This window comes from Leopardus geoffroyi, chromosome D4 (genome assembly GCF_018350155.1).
Source record: "Leopardus geoffroyi isolate Oge1 chromosome D4, O.geoffroyi_Oge1_pat1.0, whole genome shotgun sequence".
In the NCBI taxonomy this organism is placed as follows: Eukaryota; Metazoa; Chordata; class Mammalia; order Carnivora; family Felidae; genus Leopardus; species Leopardus geoffroyi.
Genome location: NC_059342.1, coordinates 3924777 through 3948066, shown reverse-complemented (window position 1 = coordinate 3948066; position 23290 = coordinate 3924777). Strand labels below are relative to the sequence as shown.

General features: G+C 49.6%; 1 protein-coding gene and 1 long non-coding RNA gene across 3 annotated transcripts in view; one reads left to right on the top strand and one right to left on the bottom strand.

The window, feature by feature from the left end:
- SYK (spleen associated tyrosine kinase) overlaps positions 1-896 on the bottom strand; it is an 86753-nt gene extending 85857 nt beyond the window's left edge. The window contains exon 1 of one of the 2 annotated variants that reach the window (XM_045470303.1): positions 725-896. The gene's annotated coding sequence lies outside the window, so the exon portion shown is untranslated. The remainder of the gene's footprint in view (positions 1-724) is intronic. The other variant, XM_045470302.1, reaches the window with a different exon arrangement.
- Positions 897-7518: 6622 nt separating this feature from the next.
- On the top strand, positions 7519-9375 carry LOC123592532. The gene is made up of 3 exons (XR_006709827.1): positions 7519-8099; positions 8228-8752; positions 9194-9375. It is a non-coding gene; the product is annotated as an uncharacterized LOC123592532 (long non-coding RNA).
- Positions 9376-23290: the final 13915 nt, after the last annotated feature.

Genomic DNA, 23290 nt, shown 5'->3' with positions numbered 1-23290 from the left:
CCTGCTCCGATGACCGTCTTTCTGGTTCTCCAACATTCGAAAACACCCAGAACCGAATCCCCTTTGCAGTCACGGAGGGCTTAAGGCTTTGGAGCCACGTTGCCAAGACCGTGTTTAACGCAAACCTAAGCTGTCCTACAGAGAACCTCCTTTTCTTCTCCAAGTCACTGGCTAAGGAAGCTACTTCGCCATGAAAATGTGTCGAAAGGCGCGATCCTGCCGAATTTCAGCGGTGGCTCAGAAAGTTTCATGTTTTTACGCAACTGCCCTTTCTTTCCGTAGGAAAAGCCGCGAATGCGTTAAGCTCCCCGCCCCCCGCCCCCCGCCCCCCGCGGGCATATGAGCATCCGCACTGGGATACATACATACACACGGTGGAATTTTCCAGTGACTGCGGAGCCGGCCAAACGAAAGCGTGCGCGTCCCGCCCAGGTCCCCCGCGCCCGAGGCTTCCGCACCCCCGTCGCCCGGCCCCCCGACGCACCCGGTTGAGCGGGGGGAGGTAGGGATCCAGCACCCGCCCGTTTTAACTCCGAACATTCGGACTGCCCTCGCTTTTCAAAGGCCGAGGGGCCCCCCGCGCGCACCTGCCCCGCCGGGTGCCGGGGCGCAGACTCCGGCCCCGGGGGGTGGTGGGGGGTGCAAGGAGCGCATCCCCCCGGCGCGCTGGTGCCCGCGGGCGCCGCGTCCACGCTGCCGGGCCCAGAGCGCGCCGCACACCTACCTGTGCCAGGTGAGCCGAGGGCGGGGCGCGGGGCCGAGGCGACTCGGGGCGCAGCGCGGGGCCGCCCGCTCCTCCTCGCTCCTCCGGCCGCTGGAGTCGCCTCAGCCGCCCAGCGCGAGGCGCTTCCTCATTTTCGGCAACTTCCTTAACGCGCCCGGGCAGGCCCCGCACTTCCTCCCGGCCGCCGCGCCCCAGCGCCCCGGGCCCGCCCAGCAGCCCGTGCGCCCAGTGCCTTCGCGCCCGGGGCCCGCCCCGAGAGTCCGCCCCGACCGACCCCGCGCTCCCCGACCCTTCCCCGACCCCTTCCCGTCGCCTGTGCGCCCCAGTGCCCCCGTGCCCGGGTCTCGCCCCGAGCGCCCCCTGCGTCCCCCGGCCCTTCCGCGGCCGCCTGCGCGCCCCGGTGCCCCTATGGCTGGGTCCCGCCCCGAGCGCCCCCCGCGCCCCCGCCGCCCGTGAGCCCTGGGGCCCCCAGGCCCGGTCCCGCCCCAGCGCCCCCAGGCCCAGGTCGCGCCCCAAGTGCCCCGGCGCCCCTGCGCCTGCCTTCCAGGCACTAAGGGCCCGCGCTAGGGGCCTTCCTAAGCAGACCAGGGGCGCTACCAACAGCAGGCCACCTGGCCGGCCTGGCCCGCCACCTGGCTGTTTGAAGCAGCGGCCGCACTCAGGGGCGCGCCCAGTTCGCCTCGTCGTTGCGTGGGAAAAAGAGTGACCAGGCATTCCTGGTCACCAAGCCAGGGCGCTCCTGCTGATCTGAGAGCACAGGGCCTCCGCCGTCCGGCCAGGTGGCCTTGTGCTGTCTGTAGATGAGAGGCCGACTTCACCGCGCCCCTCTGGACGGGCCCAGCGCGTCCAACGCGGCCGCTTTCTGAAGGCTCTCATTGTTGGAAGGTTCTTGACCGTGAGTTTAACTTGCTGCTGTCTACCCACGACCGACTCTCGGGCCTCGACCTAAAGAAATTAAGTCTAACATCTGCTGTAGTTTAAATACATGTTTTAAAAACACCTGCCTAAACTCCCTCCACCATCCCCTCTCCCCACTTTTTCTATTGCACAGCCCCTTTGAAAACCTTGCTGTGAAACAGTTCCCAGGTCCTCATCTTCTTGGTAAGAGCAGTTGGCAGTACGTGTTTTAAAAGGCTGTGCCCCGAGCCAAAAAAAAATAAATAAAATCAAAATAAAGTATACAGTGCGTTAGATTATAATTGCCATGGAAAAACACAAGGTGATAGGAGCACGGACGCTCACCGGAACCCAGTCTCTCCCACTTGGACGTTCTCTTCCGTACATTTTTGTCCTTAAATGTGTAACTCAAGTGAAGGATTTGTACTGTATTTGCTATATTTGTCACGCATTAGTTTTGCTTCCAACAGCAGATGAAATAGTCGCACTCTCCAAACACAGGCTGCACAGCTTGTAGACAGGAGGTTTCCGGAGCGCACAGGCTGTTGTTGGACGTGGACAAGGAGGACCAGCTTTGAATCTGTATGTGAGAGCAAACACTGAGCTTCCTAAGATTCGGTGTCCTCAGGGGCCGTTAGTGGAGATGAGGTTCTAGGTCTGTCCCCACACGCCTCCCTTTGGCACTGCTGTGGTCGTCTGCAACTTTGAGTCATTTTAAAGTTAATTAGCGTGCTTCTAGGGATGTTGGAAAAAAATGTTAAAATCATCACACAAATCTCCAGGGGAAAAAACCTATCTAAAAGACAATTTAAAAATAGAATCTTTAGGGGCTTGCTCATTTGGTTAAGCCTCAGACTTCGGATCAGGGCCTGATCTCACAGTTGGTAAGTTCGAGCCCCACGTCAGGCTCTGTGCTGACAGCTCGGAGCCTGGAGCCTGCTTCGGATTCTGTGTCTCCCTCTCTCTCTGTCCCTCCCCCACTAGCATTCTCTCTCTCTCTCTCTCTCTCTCTCTCTCTCTCTCTCAAAAATAAACACTAAAAAATACACACACACATATATATGTATAAAATCTTTAAAATCTTTAAAAATGACTCAGTAAATAAAAGTCAACACATTTCTGCCAGAACTTTCTTCTCTCTCCCCCAGTGTCTTCTCCCTTTGCTCACTTGGCTGTTAACCCTTCACGGTAGTAAATCTTAGCTGTGACTATATTCCGGGTCCAGGAGGCCCTCCCAGTGAAACTTTCCACCATGTTGGTCTCGGGGATTCCCCCACACGGTCACTGTTTAAAGGCTCCTGTCCCCTGCAGGTTCTTTCTTTCTTTCTTTTTTTAAGAATAGCAAATGTGTTCCTTTCCTGGTGTTGCTGTGTTGATGGACATCTGGGGTCTCCATGGCTGTTCGTCTTGTATGTTTCCACCTGTTCTTGCTCATGACCAGGCTTCCTGGTGCACTTGGCCGCATTCTCTGTGAACCACTTACTGTCTTTATTATTTGTTTTTTAATTTTTGTAACGTTTATTTATTTTTGAGAAAGAGAGAGAGAGAGGGAGAGAGGAGAGACAGCGTGAGTGGGGGAGGGGCAGAAAGAGAGGGAGACACAGAATCCGAAGCAGGCTCCAGGCTCTGAGCCATCAGCACAGAGCCCGACGCAGGGCTCGAACCCACAAGCGAGATCGTGACCTGAGCCAGATGCTTAACTGACTGAACCACCCAGGTGCTCCAGCCACTTACTGTCTTTAAAAACTGATTTGTGGGAGATTCGTTGAGGAAGGCATTTTCTTTCAGAGACAATTCGCCTTTGTTTCTGTCAGAAGCCCAGGGTAAAACTAGGGTCTGGACACCTTAGGGTCAATTCTCAGCTTATGGTTCTTCTGGACCACCTAGGCGACAGGGATTTGGGCTGGAAATTTGGGCACTGTTTGCTTACAGGTTTTCAAGGCTTCACATCTTCTCTTTCTGCTCCATGCTTCTTTTTGTTTCTTTTCTATCCTGGAGTTGGTGTTTCTAGTATTTCGTGCCTTTCCCTTCCTTAGGAGTTTATTCCATTGCTTTGGTGGAACCAGGGGTCCGTTTGTTTCCCTAGATATATGCAAGTATGTATTTTTTTCTGAAAGATTTTTAAGTGTTTATTTATTTCTTTTGAGAAGGAGGGAGGGAGAGTGGGGGAGGGGCAGAGAGAGAGGGAGAGAGAGTCCCAAGCAGACTCTGTAGTGTCAGTGGGGAGCCTGACTCTGGACTCCATCCCAAACGGTGAGATCGTGACCCGAGCGGAAATCAAGAATTGGGCAGTCAACCAACTAAACCACCCAGGCGCCCTTGGAAGCAGGGATTTGATTTGATTTTACTTTATTTTATTTTATTTTATTTTATTTTATTTTATTTATTTTATTTAGAGAGAGAGACACACACACAGAGTATGAGTGGGGGAGGTGCAGAGGGGGGGGGGGCAGAATCTGAGGCAGGTTCCAGGCTCCAAGCCATCAGCACAGAGCCAGACACGTGGCTCGAACTCACGGACCACGAGATCATGACCTGAGCCGAAGTCGGACGCTTAACTGACCGAGCCCCCCAGGCGCCCCGGAAGTAGGTGTTCTAAAGAACTTCTGTAGCCACAAAGTTTCTACCGTCAAGTTTGATGGTTTGAACTGTAAAGAATTCTGGTTCGGAAATGACTTTTGTTTACAACTTTGAAGTCATCGTTCTATCGCTTTCTTGCTTTCAGTCTTATGTCGAGAGATCCAAGCCATCCTGATCCTTTGTCCTTCACCCTTTTTCTTCTTATTCTGATTCTCTATGGTCTTTAGCAGGGTGGCTGCTTCAGTGCTGTCACCTTGTGCTAATTTGGCAGTGTTTCCCTGGAACTTCTGTTTCGCTCTGCTCTTCTGCGGGTGACTGCTCCTGGATTTCTACAGCAGGTCCTTTCTCCCCAGCCTCATATTCCTTTTATCCCTAATTTGCTATCATATTTGAGCACGGTGCAGGGGGTGGGCTTAGCTGAAGGTCAGGGGCACCGGCTGGGCTCCTCTGTCCCGCAGGACCCCGGGTGGGAGGCAGGAGGCCCCGCTCCTCCCCGGCAGAGGGAAAGGGAAGAGCTTCCCCACTCCTTGGAGCGCCATTGGGTGTCAGCTCCGTTCCCCAATCAGCATGGGCCCCGAGGCTTCCCGCTGGTGACACGAAGCCATGCCCGGATGCTGATGGTTCCCTGTGACCCCTCATCCCCACCTCAGCCATTTTCACCGCCCCATGGCCAACACTAAGAAATACGCAATTACTCCCTTTTATCCTCTCAAGATTTGAGCGAGAACTGCCAGGATTTTGTAGACTCACCAGATGTGGTTTCTGGGAGCTGGAGGCCTGACCTCACCGTGATCCTCTCCAACTTCTGTTTTTCTTATGAGCTAGCACTTTTCCAAGTTCATTTCGTTGAGTGGTTCTCCTTTTCTTGTTTGGTTGCTGTTAGTAACTTTTACATCTTTGTTTTCCGCCGCTCCCTCTTTTTCTTGGGGAGACGTGAGAGGGGGATACGTGAGAGGGAGAGGGAAGTTTCTTTTTCCTTTTTCTAGATAGTGGGGCCCTGAAGATTTCACCACCTTTATCCGGAATTTAATGACACACATTTTTTTTTTTAAGTTTATTTATTTTTGACACAGAGAGCGAGCGTGAGCTAAGGAGGGGCAGAGAGAGAGGGAGACACAGAATCGGAAGCAGGCTCCAGGCTCTGAGCTGTCAGCACAGAGCCCGACGCGGGGCTCGAACTCACGGACCGTGAGATCATGACCTGAGCTGAAGTCGGACGCTTAACTGACTGAGCCCCCCGGGCGCCCCTAATGACACACATTTTTCAACTTTAGGTAGATGTATCGAATGTGTAGAATATACACCGTACGTTTTAATATTTAGAACACAGGCTTCACATTTTTCATCTCTTTCAAGTTAAAAAACACGAGTTACACGTGATCCATCTATCAGGATGCTTTAGCTTGCAAACAAAAAGACTATTCAACTGCACCTATTGACATGGTAAAATTTTATTGGCACAGGAAGGAGTAAACTCCAGAGGTAGGACAGCATTTAGTGCATTTTGATACAAACTATTTTGACTTGGAATAAAAGTCACAAAACGCGAAATTCACCATTTTAACTGTTTTAAGGGGTAGGGATACCTTTTTCAAAGGGAACAACTCAACCCTACTTGTCCTTTGAAGCAAGCTAATTTTGACAGGCCAGCGCTGCTGAATCTCAGGGATGCCCCCCACCGGTCACCTCTATCAGGGAGAATACCACGGAACATGGAGAAAAAGCCTCCTTCTGCTGGATTTCCTCCACCAATTCAACGGGGATGGGAAAGTGACCTTTGACCTGCAAATGGCGGGCTTCCTCCTTTATTCTGTTGTCAGTGAGGTTTCGAACAACAACAACAAAATAATAAATAAATAAATAAATAAATAATAAGACAATTAAAAAAAAGAGAAAAGTAACTTAAGGACTAAGGATAGCACTTGAACTTGGATTGCGTGGGTTTATACACAGTGGTGATAGCACCGGTGGGGGTGACAAAGCACAGGCATCGTTCCGAGGCTTTCCCGGGCATATGTGTGGCTTCTCTGGGCACCTCTGACTTCTTATTTTTAGTGAAATTCAAATCAACAAACAATTACTGTGTGCCTCTTATTGCCAGGCATGATGCTAAGCACTGGAGATTAAACAGGATCAATATCTTGGGGCTCCTGGGTGGCTCAGTCGGTTAAGCCACTGACTTTGGCTCAGGTCATGATCTCAAGGTCTGTGAGTTTGAGCCCCGTGTCGGGCTCTGTGCTGACAGCTCAGAGCCTGGAGCCTGCTTCGGATTCTGTGTCTCCCTCTTTCTCTGCCCCTCCTTGCTCCTTCTCTCTCTCTCTCTCTCTCTCTTAAAACTAAGTAAACACTTTAAAAATAATAAAAAAATAAAAAAGATCAAATATCTCAACAGGTGACAAAGTATTTGCCTAAAAGGTTACTCTTTAAAAATATAATTACTGGGGCGCCTGGGTGGCGCAGTCGGTTAAGCGTCCGACTTCAGCCAGGTCACGATCTCGTGGTCCGTGAGTTCGAGCCCCGCATCGGGCTCTGGGCTGATGGCTCAGAGCCTGGAGCCTGTTTCTGATTCTGTGTCTCCCTCTCTCTCTGCCCCTCCCCCGTTCATGCTCTGTCTCTCTCTGTCCCCAAAAAATAAAATAAACGTTGAAAAAAAAAATTAAAAAAAAATAAAATAAAAATATAATTACTTAATTGGAATTCAATCGCGAGTCAATTTAGTTAAATATAAAGCAACTAACTCGAGCAATATGGCATTATTTTAGGATAGTCTTCCAATGCAAAGCATTAAGTGTGTTGGCATGTAATCCTATTAAATATTACTGCTCTGGGAATCATAATCTATTTTAATGAAAATAGAAGATAGAAAATAATATGCCTAGAAACAAACAACAGAGATGATATTTTCTAGTTCAAAATATGTTTCAGCTCCACGAATGGGCATTCCCTGCTTGCTCGTGTGTCTAGCCTATTGATTGATAATGTTTGAAAACATGACAGATGTGTATTTTCAGATCTCACCTGGGGTTGAGGTTGCTACACTGAAACTCAGTTACGAATGAAAACTTTTCGTGCTTTTCATTTATGCAGATGGCCAACAGACACACGGAGAGATGCTCAACATCACTCGTCACCAGGGAAATGTCAATCGAACCACAAGGAGATACCACCTCACACCTGTCAGAATGGCTAAAATTAACAACTCAGGAAACAACAGATGTCGGCCAGGAGGTGGAGAAAGGGGAACCCTCGTGCACTGTTGGTGGGAATGCAAACTGGTGCAGCCACTGTGGAAAACAGGGGAGAGGTTCCTCAAAAAATGAAAAAGAGAACTACCCTATGATCCTGCAATTTTGGTTCTGGGTATCTATCCAAAGCACACGAAAACGCCATCTCGAAAAGGTAGGTGCACCCCCTGTTTGTTGCAGCGTGCTTTACTATGGCCAAGATAGTATAGAGAAAGGAATATTACTCCGCCATAAAAAATAATGGAACCTTGCCATTTGCAACAGCATGGATGGACCTCGGGGGCGTCATGTTGAGTGAAGTAAGTCAGACAGAGAAAAAGATACCTTGTTGATCGGGCATCACACAGCATTAACACTGGGGTCTATTTCTGGCCTTTCTGGCCTGTTTCCTTCGTGGATTCTCAGGTCTCAGATTCTCCGGTTCGGCGCGGAGGACACGAAGGAGGGTGAGGGAGGGACGTTGTCCTCCAGTTCACGGCTGTCGAGCAGAGAAGTGGGGCCGGTGTGGACACCCTGCCATTCTCTAATGGAGATCTGCTTCGAGTGTTGCGTTTTTCTGATGTTTCCGGTGTCCTACAGGAGGGCGTGTGGCTGAACAACGAGGACAGACCGCTCTACACTCTGCGTCTTTGTATAGACCCTGCTGGGCACGCGTACGTATTAGAAGTGTGTTAAACCGTAATTTGTGACGTAGGATGTGTTCATGTCAGTGGCCAGTGGGTGTTGTCGTTTGAGTAACGGATTTCACTCGCTTTCCTCCTTTCGGTGTTTGACGTTCTAGAGACCCTTTGATAGGAACTGTACATCGGAGCGACGTTTCTGTGAAACGAAACAGATGCACCGACCACACGGAACCGATCCTGTTTACCTTGCCCGCTGTTATGAAGACCGTGGCTTGCGAGGCAACGTATAAACACGTTCTCCGCTCTGACCTTCTGTATTAAAGAAGGTACGTTTTGCAGCATGCTTGGACCCTTGAGGATTTAGACGGGATCGCACCCGGAGGACAGGCAGCTTGGGGCAGCAGGACACAGAGGGTGCATCTGTGTCCTGTGTTCCCGCCCTGCTTCTGGGGGCTGCCCGGGGCATCAGTCCTGGTGACCAGGAGGGTGTGGTTTGGGACATCCCAAAGGCATCCCTCATTCTGCACTCTCCCTACTTGTCAGAGCTGCATGGAGGGCTGAAGATGTCCTGAGCACCTGAGCACGAGAATACCTCAGCATCAGAGATCAGGGAGAAGAGCCACGTTTCCATCGGACTGGACGGTCCCCTGCTGTCCACCGGCCTCGGCATCTCTGCTCTCCAGGTGGGTCTCAGCACACAAGCGGCAATGAGAGCTCCAAGGCCATTCCTGGGTGTGCAGCTGCGGGAGTGGAGGGGGTCAGAGGGGGGGTGGTGAGAAAGGCAGGGAGACGAGGAGGCGGCCGGCCGGCCGTTGGGCTCAGGGGAGCCGGCATCAGATGGGCACCTGCAGACTCATAGCAGCAGCTGAGATAGGAGGTGGTGGGTCCTCCAGCCCCAAAGCCCGGAGGGCGCTCAGCTCCTTCTGGGCCTTGACCAGAGGTTGCGTGAGCCTCCGTCTGTCTGTGCCGACCCCACAAACCCGCCGCCTCCCCGCCCCGGAACTCAGAGGCCTGGGTCAGAACAAGCCCGGCCCTGTGAGGTGGCCCCCACATCTAGAAATGTTTTGTCGTCTCAGGGAAAGGTTTTTAACAGGAGCTTTTGCTTATTTATTTTTTCCTCTTAGACATTTAAAGACACTGTCAACAGCATCCGGGATTGGCAAAGGACAGGTGCAGGTCAGATCTGGCCGGTGGCCTCCCTTACCCAACCTCTCGTGGCAAGAATGGCTTTTACATTTTTATTATTATCAGTTTATACATTTTTTGAAGTTTATTTATTTTTGAGAGAGAGACAAAGAGAACGCGAGCAGGGGAGGGGCAGAAAGAGAGGGAGACACAGAATCCGAAGCAGGTTTCAGGCTCCGAGCTGTCAGCACAGAGCCGGATGCGGGGCTCGAACCCACGAACCGTGAGGTCATGACCTGAGCCGAAGTTGGACGCTCAACTGACTGAGCCACCCAGGTGTCCTGTTTTTACATTTTCAAAGGGTTGTTAAACACACACACACACACACACACACACACATTGAACAAAGTAGGCCGTGCTCCAGAAATTCTAGATGGCCCCCACACCTCCCAGTTTTACATCTGTTTCCATGCAGAAAAAGTGTGCTGGTCTGTGTCGTAGAAAGTCTACCTTATTCAAGGAGCTTACCAAGTAAGAGTGCCAGCATCGTGCATCGTCCTCTACCTGAATTCCTTGCCAAGTCAGAGCAGGACGAGAGTGCAGCCTTCCTCATTAAGGAAAATGATAGAAACGATGTAATCGGAAGTTGGAAAGCACCGTGGAGTCATAGGACTGAGCAGCTAGGGGGAGCTGAGCTACCCAGGTCTTAGGGAAAAGAAATACGGGTCTCCAGACCCTCAGGGCCCACTGAGGCTGCCTGCGGTCAGACGCCTGCCACCTTCTGCCATCCACACCTCCTCCGGGCAGCCAGCGATTAGGTCTGGGCTTATATTAAATCTCAGGTTAGGGGCACCTGGGTGGCTCAGTCAGTTGAGCGTCCGACTTCGGCTCAGGTCATGATCTCGCAGTTCGTGAGTTCGAGCCCCGCGTCAGGGTCTGTGCTGACAGCTCGGAGCCTGGAGCCCGCTTCGGATTCTGTGTCTCCCTCTCTCTCTGCCCCCTCCCCGCTCATGCTCTGTCTCTCTCTGTCTCTCAAAGGTGAATAAACGTTAAAAAATTAAATCTCAGGTTAAATATGAGCTATTTGTCATAAGCTTGCCCACTCTTCCTCTTTTCTATAGAATAATGAGAGGAAGGAAACAAAAACCATAAAAGGCAAACAGTTCTATTTTTCTCTCACTGGAAGGAATGTTACTACATGAACTTTGTAAAAGGATGAGTCTATTCAAAAACGTTACGTGCTTACTTAGCAGTATTCGGTTCAAACATCCAAACCCTTAGTTTCAACGTGTGGTGCTCACTTTAAGTTCTCAAAATTATATTAAGGTTTTAATGGTTTTGAAATTGTCCATTTTCTCTCACGGAGGGCAATGAGAAGGAGGTTTGTTGATTTGTTTCATCGTTGGGCATCTCGAATGGGGATCTGGATTTGAGTACACACGAAGGGATTAAAAATGCATTATTACTCAGTACACAAAACAAATTTGACTCAGAAATACAGAAATAAATGGAAATCCGTCCTTTATTTATTTTAAAGATTTTATTTATTTATTCATTTATTCATTTTAAACATTTACGTATTTATTCCGAGAGAGAGCGTGCACGTGCCCAATGCGTGTGAGCAGGGGAGGGGCAGAGAGCGAGAGAGGGAGAGAGAGAATCCCAAGGAGGCTCTGCACTGTTAGCACAAAGCCTGATGTGGGGCTCAGACTCACAAATCGTGAGATCATGACGTGAGCCAAAACCAAGAGTTGGATGCCTAACCGACTAAGCCACCCAGGCGCCCCAAGATTTTATTTTTAAATTTTTTTTTTCAACGTTTATTTATTTTTGGGACAGAGAGAGACAGAGCATGAACGGGGGAGGGGCAGAGAGAGAGGGAGACACAGAATCGGAAACAGGCTCCAGGCTCCGAGCCATCAGCCCAGAGCCCGACGCGGGGCTCGAACTCACGGACCGCGAGATCGTGACCTGGCTGAAGTCGGACGCTTAACCGACTGCGCCACCCAGGCGCCCCCAAGATTTTATTTTTAAGTAATCTCTGCACCCAACGTGGGGCTCGAACTCACAACCCAGAGATCAAGAGTCACATGCTCCACTGGCTGAGCCAGCCAGGTGCCCATCTGTACTTCATTAATAATAAACTTTTCCTTTTGGAATAATTTTATTTATGGAGAAGTTGCAAAGACGGTTTGGACCATGGCCGTGCCTCCTTGTCCCGGCTCTCCCTGACATCAGCCCCTTATAGCCGCGGGGCCTTGATCCCCGAACGTTGTCGTGGTCACAGCTCTGTGAACTACTCTACGGCCTTTGTTCAGACGTCACCGGCTTCTCCACGGAGGTCTTCTCCTGTCTCAGCGTCCAGTGCAGGACCCGAAGGTCACTCAGAGTCCCCTTCGTGTTCAACTGCACCAATGACAACAGCATCTTCACGCTTGGGGTTTGAAGCAGGAAGACTGACCTCCTGCGTTTGAAGCTCCCTTTCCAATCTGATTTTCTTTGATTCTAATACAGAAAGACTACATGAGAGAAAGAGACGAAAATTTCCCCTGCTTATGTTAAAGAGCTTTTAAGAAACCAGGGATCGCCGGACGTCCAGCCCATACTGACAGAAGGAAACCCTTAGCTATCTTTCTTAGAGACGCAAAACGCCTGTAACTGGAAAGTTCTTCCTATATTCCAAATTAAGTCCTTTCTGTGGCCGTGGTAAAAATTAAAAATGGAATCGTGGGTGTGGCTTGACCTGTCCTGAGGGTCAGGGACCTGGCGGGGAGCTTGGTGGCCATCGGAGGAGAGGGCGAGGACCACAGGCGGGTGGTCTCCAGCTGTAGCAGGAGAGACGGTGAGGTCTGGGGTGGTGGGGGGGCTGGCTTCTCCAGGACACCCCTTCTGCTCGCTGTGCGAGTTGGAGGGAGGCCTGAGGCTGGTGGCGTCTCTGCTCAGATCAGCCTCACGCGGTGTGGATAACATTGGACCTGGTTTAGCTGCAGATGCCTGGAAATTGAAGTCGGGATCCCAGAACCTAAAAACTTGTCAAAAAATCCCCCAAAAAAGACCTCTCAGAAAAAGTGGCCGTTACACCGCAGAGAACACATCAGCTTCCTTGTGCCCGCTAAACCTTCACGTTGAACATGTGCTTTTATATTTAAAATTGTTTCCCTTTTCGTATCAGTGGGGGGAAGCTGGGTTTGAAGACAGCACAAGCAGTTTCCGGAAAGCATCACTCTGTCCGTGACCTTGGGGGCAGCCAGCCCCGCAGGGTCCGGGGAGATGCCAGTGTGCCTGTGGGGGGAGCCCCACACCGCCCCCGCTCTGCCTTCAAAGGGCTCCCCTGGGCTGGCCCGGGCTCTCTGAGGACACCCTCCCCCCTGTGTCTGTGGGGGCCGGTTCACACGCAGGCAGAAGTGCCTCCAGCACTTTCCAGAATCTGAGAAGCTCTAGAACCCTGTTCCAGTTTTGGGGAACTCCAATTTGTATAGAGTTCTTTCTTCCACTGATGAACGCTTTCACTTCCTAAGACTTCTCTCCTCCGGGGCCCTGCTGGGGCTGAGACCTAACCCTCCCCTGTCGCAACACGGGGCCTGGAGGCGTCACCACTGCTGGTTATGTGTCTTTGGCTTCAGTGGCAATTAATACCTCTTCTTTCGTTTACTTGTTTTGTCTCTTTTGTTCTTTGTCTGGGGCTGATCGGGGGCACCCTGTGCCGTGGCGGGGCCCCTCGTGGGCATATAACTCAGGCCCCCCCCCCCCGTGCACTTCCTGGAGACCGGACCCGGGGGCCCTGCCTCCCATGGGGGGTGCTGGGGAGCACTCGGCCCTGGGCTTCCAGAACCCCGTTCCCTGGCTCACAAAGAAAGCCCGGCTGAAGAAGGAGGGAAGGAGGCCAGCAAACAGGAGGGAGAGGGGAGAATACAGCTGGGGTGCACAAGGAAGAGGGGGGCCCCTCACAGGCTCTGAGTTTGGGGGGTTTGCAGCTGTTCCAGTTGTGGAAGCCAACACCTCATCCCCCCCCCCCGCCCCCTGCCCCGCCGTGTCTCTCCCTCCCTTCCTCCTTCTCCCTCCAAACCTTCCCCTCTCCATCTCTCCCCCTCCCCCTCCTTCTCTTTCCCTCCCTTCCCCCCTTCCCCCCTCATTCCAAACCTCCCCTCCCTTTCTCCCTCTTCCTCTCTCCTTCTGTCTCTCCCTCCCCCTCTCTCTCTCTCGCCCTTTCTCTCTCTTCCTCCTTTCTGGCTCTCTCTCTCGCTTTCTCCCTCCCTGCTCTTTCTTCCTTTTGAGCTAGGTTGACATCCCTTGTAGTCTGGCAGTGTCTGTCCTGAGCCATATGCTGTTGTCGCACTGTTGTGAAAGCTGAGGGAGATAGTGTGCGTTAGCCCCTGACATCCATGAATATTAACTCTGTTGATACCCCCCAGTTCCTTATTTTCTAGCGTACGTAACAACGTCTATAGCTTCTTTGACTCAAGACAGGGCACAACCCCCTTCTCGCTGAACTTGGAGCATGGCCACGGCCCTTTGCTTCCAAAAGACACCAAATAAATATTGTTCAAAGGTCTGGGCGTTTCGGTAAAATCTTGGCATGCGGTATGTGATCTTTCCTTCCACACTGCCTGTTGAGGCGGACACCGTTATTATCAACGTTTTGTAGGTGAAGACGCTGCGGAGGAGAGGGGGGTGGGGTGCCCAAGGCCGCGCAGGCGGGAGGTTGGGGGACCGGGATCCGAACCCAGAGCCCCTGCTCCCGATTTTGTTACTTAATGTCCTGGGGCCCGCGAGTGCGTTCATGCCAACCCGGAGGACGGCGTTCGGAGGGAGCGGTCGATCATCCCGGTACACCTGTCACGTGTCCTTACGGTTCAAAACACAGATTAATCCCTTTATGTCAGTTCCACAAGTAATAAGGATGCTATTGCAACCCCAGACACGGGAGGAAAGGTAAGTGTCCCCTGTGATGGCTCCTCCTCTGTGCGGTCACTCCCGCAGGCAGGTGCTGTTCTCACCTGGGGAAGGCCGCCCCGGTCCAGGGCTGGTGACCCCCCTCGTCCCAAACCAGAAGTGCTCCCTGGGGCGCAGGGTGGTCTAGGCAAGTGGGGCCACTGTCCTCCCTCTTGTGGGACCAAAGACACACCCAGATTAGAATAATGCTCACGTTCACACTTGGAAGTCCACGGCTGTTTTCACACAGCTGTTCAGACTCGTGCCTGGGAATTACATTTTCGGATCCACTTACCAAGCACTGGGACCGTGATTGGAAAGCACCACTGCTCTTTGTGAAATCTGAGAACGTCGGCCTTGGGACCATCCTGGGTGTTGCCGACAAGGGGCGTTACTACTGATGCACCCTGGATGAGCTCACCGACTGGCCTCCGGGGCACCTCGCCAGCCACCCAGATGAACGGACGCTCGGCATCTACGGTTCCGTGTGTCTAGGCCACGTCTACCGGGTTCTAAGCTCTGGGGGCGCGAGACAGCAAGGTCTCTGTCTCCAGAAGCTAACGGTTCCGTGGGCAGGTGGACGCTCGGCCAGTGAGCTGATAAACACAGTGTTGAATTTCGGGTAGGATTCGGGCTCTGGGAATGATAGACCGCGGCAAAGAGGAGGTATCTTGGAAGCAAAGACGTCTGCGGTGTGAACGGCCGAAGAGACTGGTGAGGTACTGATCTGGGGGACGGTGTGGGGCAAGTGTGTGTTGGGGGTGTGTGCGTGCAAGCACCTGGGACACCGAAGCCAGGCTGTCCAGGATGGAGAGGGAGCGGGAGGGTGAGGGGCAGGCGATGAGCGTAGAGGGGCCAGACGCCAGATCAGGCCCACCGTGTAAGTCACAGCGAACACGATTTTGTTGTAAAGCCAAGGAGAGAGCATAGGACGATTTAGATAAGGCGAGGGGCTTCGTCTGGTTAATTTTTAAACCGTCGGACCCAGGAAGCCTTACAAAATTCTGATCTCAACGGGGCTGGCCTTGATCCCCTTGTAAAATTGACATCTTTGGAGGAGAGCGAAGGGGGAAGGGTAGGAGGATCCTGACCTCACCTGACCCGCGGACACAACACTCTGCAGCCGTCCTGGCAGAGCCGGCCTTTCACAGCTGCTGGTGGAGAGGAGGCCTCCTGGGCAAGGTGGGAGGGCGGGGATGTGGTCAGGAACCAACCCTCCAGTCCCACTAACCACGAGCAGAGGGGACGTCACGAGCACAGAATAACAGCGAGGTCAGACCCCACACCAGGTGCCCCAACCCTGGGGACCCTCACCGGGAAGAGGAATCCTCATAATGTCTGCCTTTGCAAACCCGTGAAACTTAGCCCTGGGAGCTTTCAAAACCAGCTGCGCTTAGCGTGGGGAGAGCCAGAGGGTGGTAGGAGCTGAGTCCCCACCCTTAACAGGCCGGCACACTAAATACCTCAGCCTGAGCCGCAGCGCAGAAGCAGCAGTTTGAGAAGCACATGGGGAAGAACACGACGCAGATTTATTGACTAATCTTAGCCTGTGTGATGGAGGGGCGGGGATCTGCGGGAGATTTCTCCAGGAACAAAATCGCTGGCGGGCGTCGTTTTTCTTGCCCTCCGCCAGCCTGAATAGCTGGATGCCAGCCTGGATAGCTGGAGCCAGTGCTGACCCACTTGGGCCCTGTGCCCACCCTGTGTTCCCCAGCAGGCCCACCCCATCTGATCTGCCTGACCAGGGGCACTTCTGCCTCTCCAAAGCAGCTCCAGCCTAGGCCCGTGTCTTTCCGATGTATTCCACAAGGCCAGCATTACCCTGATATCAAAACCAGACACAGATACTATAAAAACAAACAAACACACAATATCCATGATGAATATTGACGCGAAAACCCGCAACAAGGTGTGAGCAAACTGAATTGAACAATACTTTCAAAGGATCTTTCACCACAATCAAGCTGGGATTTATTACAGGGATGGTGAGGACAGTGGTTTCATATTCACAAATCAATCAATGTGATATATATCACATTAGCAGAGAAAGGATAAAATCATATGATTATCTCAATAGGTGCAGAAAAAGCATTTGACAGATACAACATCTGCTCACGCTAAAAACTCTCAACAAATCTGGGTTAGAGGGAATACCCCTCAACATGATAAAGCCCACATATGAACCCACGGCCAACATCCTACTCAAAGGTAAAAAACTAAGAGCTTCTCTAAGATGAGGAACAAAACCAAGCGTGTCTACTCTCCCCACTTTTATTTAACATAGTTAATTCAACTGGAAGTCTTAGCCACAGCAATCAGACAAGAAAAAAATAAAAGACATCCAAATTGGGAAGGAAGAAATAAAACTGTCACTGTTTGCAGATGACATGATACTATATATAGAAAACTCCAGAGACTCCACCAAAATCTATAAGAGCTAAAGAAGAATTTAATAAAGTTATAAGATGCAAAATTAATATATGAATTCTTTTGCATTCTGTACACTAAATAGCAGAATGAGAAATTAAGGGGAAAAAAATCCCATTCGCAACTGCACCAAGAAAGAATAAAGTTCCTAGGAAAAAATTTAACGGAGTAGGTGAAGACCTATACTTTGGAAAGCATTAAGACATTGATGAACGAAGTTAAAGAGGACACAAGCAAATGGAAAGACCTACCATGCTCGTGGTGTATTGTGAAAAGAAGATGCTGCTGTCTAAACCCATCCAGAGATCCAATGTGATCCCTACCAAAATACCAATAGCATTTTTCACAGAACTAGAAAAAAATCATACTAAAATTTGTATGGAGTCACAAAAGACCCCAAACAGGTGAGGGGGATTAAGAGGTATAAACTTCTAGTTATAAAATAAGTAAGTCACAGAGCTGGAAAGTACAGTGTGGGGAATATAGCCCATAATATTGTTTTAATGTCATATGGCAACAGATGGTGAGCACACTTACCATGGTGAGCTTTGAATAATGTGTAGAGTTGTAAATCACTATGCCGTGCCCCTGAGATAAATATAATATTCTATCAGCTATATGTCCATAATGACAATTTTTAAAAATCAAGGCATAATTCACATGTAATAAATACACAGACATGATGTGTATGGTTTGATTGGTTTTGACAAACATATGAAAATGTGTATAATTAGGAAATGGCCACCACAATAAGGACATAGAGAATTTCCATCACCAAGAAATTGCCCCATTGTGGCAAGCCTCCACTCTCCCAGAGTCCACTAAAATTCTGATTTTGATCTTTATTGAAATAAAATCATACATTTATATATTCGTGTGTGTCTGGCTTTGCTTCCCTAGTGTCTGTCAGATTCTTAAAATTGGGCCCCTGCTGTTTTTCCATTTACTTTATTAGCTACATATTTGTTTGTCCACTTTTTACTGATGGATGTTTGAGTTGTTTCCAGTTTGGGGTTGTGCTGAATAAAGCTGCCACGAGCATTCTTGTAGTCTTTTTTTTTTAAATTTTTTTTTTTCAACGTTTATTTATTTTTGGGACAGAGAGAGACAGAGCATGAATGGGGGAGGGGCAGAGAGAGAGGGAGACACAGAATCGGAAACAGGCTCCAGGCTCTGATCCATCAGCCCAGAGCCCGACGCGGGGCTCGAACTCACGGACCGCGAGATCGTGACCTGGCTGAAGTCGGACGCTTAACCGACTGCGCCACCCAGGCGCCCCTCTTGTAGTCTTTTTTGTGGACTTACATTTTTATTCATCATGGGTAAATTTCTAGGATCTAGAGTGAAATTGCCAGATCAGAATCTGTTGAACTTTAAGGGAAACTTCCAATAAAGGTTCAAGATGGTTCCATTTCATGCACAAGATTTGTGCAACGTTCCGTTTGCCTCCTATCCATGCCAACAGTTGATGTTATCTGACTACCTTTTAACTATTCCTGTGGGGGCGTGGGCGTATCTCACTGTGATTTTAGTCACTTTGACCACCAATGGTTGTTGAACACACTTTTAGGTGCTTATTGATGCTTCCATTATTTTTATAAGGTGCTTGTTCAATATTTTGCCCATTAAAAACATTAGAATATTCATCTTTATTTTTAATTTTTTTAAAGCTTGAAATTATTGACTTGTGAGAGTTTTTTTAAATATATTCTGGATTCAAGTCTGCTGTCGTATATACATGTGGCAAAAATTCTCCCCTTTTATCTTCTTATTGTTGTCTTTTAAAAGAGCAGACTGTTAGTTTTAAGTCAAATTGGGCAACTTTCTTATTTTAAGGTTAGTGCTTTCTTTGACTGGTATAAGAACTCTGTGACCTCATGAGATATTCTCTTAGATTTTTTGATGGAAACTTTATAACTTTGGGTTTAATGAAACTCTGATCCATCTGGAAATAATTTTTGCGTATGCTATAAAATAGCAGTTGAGGTAGTTTTTTTCCCCCTGTGCAAATATTCAGTTGTTTCAGTATCATTCTGGAAAGAACTTTCTTCTTCCCCTTTGAGTTGCTTTAATGCCATCATCAAAAATTACTTAACTGTATGTATCTAGACTTTCTATTTTGTTTTAATGATCTAGTTATCCTTAAATAAATACCATGCTACACATTTACTGTATAACAGTAAGAAAAAGCATGTACTGTGATTTCTTCACTTGGATTTTCTTTTCTTTTCTTTTTTTGAGATTGTTTGGTTTACTCTAGGTTGTTCTCATTTCCACATAAATATAAAAAATTTCCTTGTTTTTCCCCCATGGATTTTGATTGGTATTGAACTGACTCTGTAGAACAATATGGGGAAAAAATGACACCTTAACAATATTGAACCTCCCGATCCATTAACATGGTATATCTTTCTATTAATTTACTCCTCTTTAATTTCTTTCAGCAGCGTATGTAGTTTTCAATGAACGGGTCTTGCACAACTTTATATGTTTCTAAGCATTTTATAGTATTGTAAAATGGTATAGGTTTTCTAAGTTTTATTGCCCGGGTTTTGTTAATGGTATATAGGTATATGATTGAAATTTGTACATTTACTTTGAGTCCCGAAACCTTAGTGAATTCACTTGTGTGCTATGGTAGTTTCATTGTAGAGTCCTTAAGATTTTTGATGTAAACAATTATATCACGTGCAAACGGAGGCAATTTTATTTTTCTCTTTCTTTATGCTTTTTAAAAATACATTTTATTCCTTTCTTTCTACTTTACTGCAATGCTTACGACCTCTAATATAACAGTGAATAGAATTGGTGAGTGTGAACCTTCCTGTTTCCTTCCTAGTGTTAGGGGAAAAACGTTCCTTATGTTACCATGAAGTATGATGTTAGCTACGTTTTCCATAGATGCTCTTGATGGAGATAGTTTCCTTATTATTGCCAGGAGTAACTTCTCCAAGAGGCGCTGGCATCTATTTTGAGTTGAAGGGGTTTTAAAATATCAGTAAAGTCAAAAGCATTATTTCACAAACAGCAGTATTGATGTGCTATTCTCTAGGTACTGACAGATTTAATATTGAAATACGGTTGGTGTGGGCAACGTGGGTGGCTCAGTGGGTTAAGCATCTAACTCTTGATTTTGGCTCAGGTCATGATCTTGCGGTTTGTGAGTTCAAGCCCCACATCAGGCTCTGTGGTGACAGCGGGGACCCTGCTTAGGATTCTCTCTCTCTCTCTCTCTCTCTCTCTCTCTCTCTCTCAAAATAAATGAACTTTTAAAAATATTTAAAAATAAATAAAAGAAGAAATACGGCTGGGTGTTATTGTCTCCATCCCATTTTACAGTAGATGAAACGGAGGCACAGGTTGGTGGGCAGTTTTCCCAAGGTCAAACAGCTAGGAAATGCTAGAACCATACCGTCTGGCTCTGGAGACCATAGGCTGGCTGCCCCTGGGACCTCATGCATGGAGTTGTGGTTCACTGTGACTCTCTCCCTTCACTTGTGGGTCCGAAAATAGCTGATGTGCCTGCACAGAACCTTCTTTGGGGGGAGGGGAGCAAGGACTGCTAAGTGCGTCGGGAACAGTACATGTCTACAGCGCGATTATAACTTCCTGCATTGCAAAAATGTGAGTAAGTCAGCCTAGAATACGTACCCAGAGGTGAGACTTCTCTTTTATTTCCTCAAGATCCTTAAGAAGGCAAATGAGGAGTAACACTGATTTCATTCCTTCGAACGAGTTTAAATCTCATTTTTATTTAGTGGCTCTCTCCTTAGCTCTTTCCATAAAATATGTTTCCCTTCCTTCTAGAGATGAGAAAGCAGCTGACTTCACTACCCAGAGCAGTGTCTTTTAAGTTTTTTCATTTGGCTAAGTCAACTTAGCCGCCCCTTATAATTTCAGGAGTGCATTCTCTTTCCTCTTCTCTGGTGTCAGTAAAATATTTTATTAAAAAAATCAGAAATCAACACGTATATTTTTATCCGTGCCAGTGTGTGCGTGTAACCTTATGTGCACACGGTGCCTACGTGTATTTTGTTTAGGTGTGAAAATAAAACAATGGCTACCCTTGACTTAGTGCCCATTCTAGGTAGGAGCCAGGAGTTTGCAGTTTACTGTCTCTAGATCTTTCAACCAGCTGGCAAGATAGAAATTATCGTTCTTGTGATCCAATGAGAAGTCAGAGACAAGGAAGACTAAACTCCACCGAAGCTGGCCCAGTTGGGATTATTTCTGAAATTCCAACCCAAACCATGAGTGGTGGTGATTTTGAGCCATCCTTGTTTAAGCGTCGGGTGTCGTGGAGTCCTGATGGGCAGGGGGGGCTGTGCCCGTGAGATCTGCTGAAAGCATGTCCCTGGGGTTGGGACGATGCACGGATGGCCCCCGCCAGCACATAGGCAGCTCGGGTGGCCTACCGTCACGTCACCGTGACCCCCACACCTGCTCACATTCACAGAGGGGCTGTTCCCTTTGCAGATCTTCTGAGCATGTCGGGGCGGGGGTTTCAGACACAGTCCTGGGGGGGTGACAAACCACACGAAAAGGGAAGCGGTCCACCCACCAGGTGCGTGAGGGCGTGCCAGAGGCCATCTGGCGCCCCATCAACGTGAGTGCCGAGATTTGCTCGGCGAGTGTTAATATAAATACTGGCGAATAAATGAATATACAGTGAATACATGAACTTCTGTACGGTTCGGTAAGTTCAGTCCCTGCTCTCGGACCCCGCTGCCCCAACCCGACGGCTCTCGGCGCGTGGGATTGTGTCCGTCCCTTGAGAGCTGTGCTAACCTCACACTGGCCCCTGCGTAGCCCGTAGCGCCCACGACCACACTGCTCCGCCGAGGAGAGGCCACATTTCCTTGTTGGGGAGATGGGGTTGCTCAGGCAGAGAGTCGAGGCCAGCTGTCCACCGAGGCAGCAATTGGGGAACAAAAGGAGGTCGCTGGAGCCCAGGCCTGGAGATCAGGGGGGAGGTGGAGGTTCTCGCCTGGATTACGCCCTCCTCTGTCCCTAAGCAGACAAAGGGCCTTGGGACCCTCAGTCAAGTCCTCCAAGTTTCTGTTTACGGAGGAGGTTGAGTGATAACCAACGTTTAGTGAAAAACACTCTGGTAACGGACGACCCTGCACGCATTTTCTTCTGCAATCCTGGGGCATCCTTATGGATTATCCCATTTCCAACATGAGGAACCTGAGACTTAGAAGAGTTGACCAATGTGCCCAGGCTGGGACTGGTCTAGCTGGAACCTCGCTGTCTTTGCAGCCCCTCCAGTCCCTCCGGCTCCAAATGCACCAGTGCCCTCCTACGTTTGCCCTTTAAGAGTATGAGACTTTGTAACAGCCTCACTTTGCTCTGCTCGCAAAGCTCCTGGATACTTTTCACGGACTCGCGGAGAGGAGGAATTTCCCTGCCTGACCTGGCCTCTGTCGTCCAGCAGAGGGCAGTGCAGGCTCACGCCCGCGCTTAACGGCGAGCATCCAACCCAACGGCTTCCAGCAAAACCCAGTTGTCAGCTGCAAAGGGCTGAGTCTGGAGAGGATAAGGAAGTGTGCCCGGCCGTGGATTCAGACGAAATCCCATCTTGTTAGGAGGGAGGCACAATTTGAACATTGTTCCTTAGAAGGCGTTAGAAAGACATAAAAAAAAACCCCACAAAAACAAAACCCCAGAGTTCTTGTTTTATTCCACGCATGAAAAAAGGCCAAGGTTTTGTTCTTCCCTTCACCTCTGTTTACAGAGGTTATTAACATGCCGGCCATACAAGCGGGGTCGCCGTCACAGGAGCGGAGGACGGCACAGTGACAGAGCACAGGCATTAGACACGGCCAAATGTCTCGGAATCCGATGTAAAGAATTTACGCATGTCACGGGCTGTTTTCTCAAACCTTATTATTATTATTATTATTATTATTATTATTTTTGCAGATTATTTTCATTTGTATCTACAGGCTACTAGGATTCAGAACTGAAGGTCAGAGATCAGAATAAAGTCAGAGGGGGCTCTCTGGGCCACCAGTGGCTTGCACGGCCAGCTCATTGGCCCCACACAAACGTACACACACACACATGCACGCGCATCCCTGGTTCTCCGGAGACGAGCTCCTGAGTGCCCCGTTTTCATTCCCACCCTAACACCTCCGTCCACGGTTGGTTGGTTATAGTGAATACGTTATCGTTAACACCTTTGAGCACCCACGCTGTCAGAGCCTTTATAAACCAAAGCAACTCGCAAAAGGTGAGAATAGGAGATGTCTGCATGCTCGCTAAGTGCTTTCTCTATGTGAACATGTGAGACACTCACAACAGCTTTCCTAGGGAAGTGTTAGCGTCATCCCCATTTTACAGAGGGGAAAAGTGAGGCCCAGCGATGCTAAGTGACTTGCTGGAGATCACAGAGCTCGTAGGCGGCAGAGCAGGGACTCAGGCCCAGACCGTCTGCCGGCAGGGCCTGGCTCTCGGTCCCTGCTCCCGCTGCCCGCGGTGTCAGCGACAGCGAGCCCTCGGAGGCTTGCTTTGTCGAGGCCGCCTACCGGGAGGGACGTAGGACCTGCCTTTGGTGGGTTCCAGAAGCTGCTCCCGAAATGTCAACGTTGCAGAAGCTGTTGGAGAGTCACCAACACAGCCGTCTGGCCTCTGGGCTCTGCCCTGATTCTACCTGCATTTTCCTCGTTGCCCGAGAATCATGTCGTAAACCTCAGGAGGGCCTCCCTGTCCACGTCCGTGAGGTCTGAACGCCC